Below are 2,500 nucleotides of genomic sequence, written 5' to 3'. Positions count from 1 at the left end.
ATATGAGCGAAGCAAACATTTACCTGGAGCATCAGCCTTCCGCTATTATTATTATTCCGCTTAAACCTATTCCTACTGCAATGTTCAATGATCAACTCAATTCCCGACGAAAGACGGTCTATTCTGAGTTACCCAAAACGGTGACTGGCAGGTGAGTGCATTTGATATATTTCTTTAGCGTTTGGACGTGTGTGATTCAATATATTTTGTATGACACTCTGTTACATTGGCGTAATTGAGCTCTTCAATTTAATTTAATTTAATTTTATTTTATAATTTAACAATAACTTTAATTGATAAATACGTTGTCATTGCCTTGCATTGACTCACGTAGCTTTGCAATGCTGCTTGACGATTATTTGATGATTTTGTTGTATGACATATATTGTTATGATTATATCGATTAAAATTGTGCACTTTGACACTGTATGGCATTAGATTAATTTTATAGACTTTTGACTTCGAAATTTTTTCAAGTCGATTCACACCAAAAAAATGTTAAGTCCAAACGCCCAGGTCGCGCGGATAGCCCTCACCCGCCGCGGATTTTCCCAAGTCGGAAGAGCTTTAGCCGCGAGTCGGTGTTTGGACTTTAACTTTTTGTTGGTGTGATGAGACTTGAACATTTTTTAGAGTCCAAACGACCAGGTCGCGCGCATAGCTTTCACCTGGCGCGGATTTTCCGAACTCGGGAGAGCATCACGCGCGGGTCGGTGTTTTGGACTCTGAAAATTTTTCCCATCCACTCCAAAAAATGTTAGAGTCCAAACGCCCAGGCCGCGCATATTCTCTTGACCGAGCGCGGATTTTTCGACCTCGGAAAAGTTTTTGCCGCGGGTCGATGTTTGGACTCTGAAATTTTTTCAAGTCTCGACAAAAGTTAAAGTCCAAACGTTGGGAAATATTTTCAGAGTCCAAACGTTCGAGTTGCGCGCAGTGCCCGGCCGGGGCGCGGTTCGGCGGCCACGGCAAGCGGCCACGCACCTTCCCAAACTCCAAATCCGGCCGCGAGGTCGCGCGATCCCGAGGCCGTTCTGGGGGTACCATGGCGATGCAGGATTCTGTGACTACTATGAGGGAGCAGGCAGTCGTGTGAGCGAATGCGCGCGCGAGTGCGAATCGAAGCAGAATCGATCTCGGTTGGCGTCGGGCACGATGGGCAGATGTAATGCTGTTCGCGCGGTCGCCCATGCTTAGCCGGGGTTTTGAGCGGTCTGTCGGATCCAGTGGCAAGCTATCGGCGTGCCTCGGCGCGAGTATTGCACTCGAATCGCCGGGCAGCGTCCGGAATCGACGGTTTTCGGAGCTCGTGCAAGCCGCGAGCGTAGTGTTTGAGTAGCGATGTACACGGAGAACGTGTGAAAAGAAACGCGGGGCGCCCGTCGTCCCGCAGCAGCCTCGTTTGCTGCGAATAGCTACCTGGTTGATCCTGCCAGTAGTCATATGCTTGTCTCAAAGATTAAGCCATGCAAGTGTAAGTACGAGCTCTCGTACAGTGAAACTGCGAATGGCTCATTAAATCAGTTATGGTTCATTTGATCGTACGTGTTACTTGGATAACTGTGGTAATTCTAGAGCTAATACATGCGAAAAGCGCCGACTCACGGAGGCGTGCATTTATCAGACCAAAAACCGACCGGGCCTCGGCCCGTGCTCGTTGGTGACTCTGGATAACTTTGCGGATCGCACGGTCTTGCACCGGCGACAAATCATTCAAGTGTCTGCCCTATCAACTTTCGTCGGTACGGTATCTGCCTACCGAGGTTCTTACGGGTGACGGGGAATCAGGGTTCGATTCCGGAGAGGGAGCCTGAGAAACGGCTACCACTTCCAAGGAAGGCAGCAGGCGCGCAAATTACCCATTCCCGACGCGGGGAGGTAGTGACGAAAAATAACAATGCAGGACTCTAACGAGGCCCTGTAATTGGAATGAGTACACTCTAAAACTTTTAACGAGTATCCATTGGAGGGCAAGTCTGGTGCCAGCAGCCGCGGTAATTCCAGCTCCAAAAGTGTATATTTAAGTTGTTGCGGTTAAAAAGCTCGTAGTTGGATTTTGGGCTCGGGCCGTCGGTCCGTCGCAAGGCGTTGTACTGGCGTGCCCGGCCTCACCTTCGGTTCACCGTCGGTGCTCTTGACTGAGTGTTGGCGGCGGCCGGAACGTTTTACTTTGAAAAAATTAGAGTGTTCAAAGCAGGCGGTTCGCCTGAATAATGGTGCATGGAATAATGGAATAGGACCTCGGTTCTATTTTGTTGGTTTTCGGAGCGCGAGGTAATGATTAAGAGGGACGGACGGGGGCATTCGTACTGTGCCGCTAGAGGTGAAATTCTTGGATCGGCGCAAGACGAACAACTGCGAAAGCATTTGCCAAGAATGTTTTCTTTAATCAAGAGCGAAAGTCAGAGGTTCGAAGACGATCAGATACCGTCCTAGTTCTGACTATAAACGATGCCAACTAGCGATCGGGGGGCGTTACTTTGACGACCTCTCCGGCAGC

At 49.2% G+C, this 2,500-nt stretch overlaps 1 non-coding gene across 1 annotated transcript in view; it reads left to right on the top strand.

Annotated features, from left to right (window-relative positions):
- The first annotated feature begins 1,416 nt into the window (after nt 1–1,416).
- LOC143472594 (small subunit ribosomal RNA) overlaps nt 1,417–2,500 on the top strand; it is a 1,810-nt gene continuing 726 nt past the window's right edge. Inside the window, exon 1 of the ribosomal RNA XR_013119940.1 lies at nt 1,417–2,500. This exon is cut by the window's right edge and continues 726 nt beyond it. This is a non-coding gene — a ribosomal RNA (small subunit ribosomal RNA).

This window comes from Clavelina lepadiformis, unplaced genomic scaffold (genome assembly GCF_947623445.1).
Source record: "Clavelina lepadiformis unplaced genomic scaffold, kaClaLepa1.1 scaffold_289, whole genome shotgun sequence".
NCBI lineage: Eukaryota > Metazoa > Chordata > Ascidiacea > Aplousobranchia > Clavelinidae > Clavelina > Clavelina lepadiformis.
The sequence above is the reverse complement of the archived record's forward strand: the minus strand, read 5'-3'. Positions and strand labels throughout refer to the sequence as shown.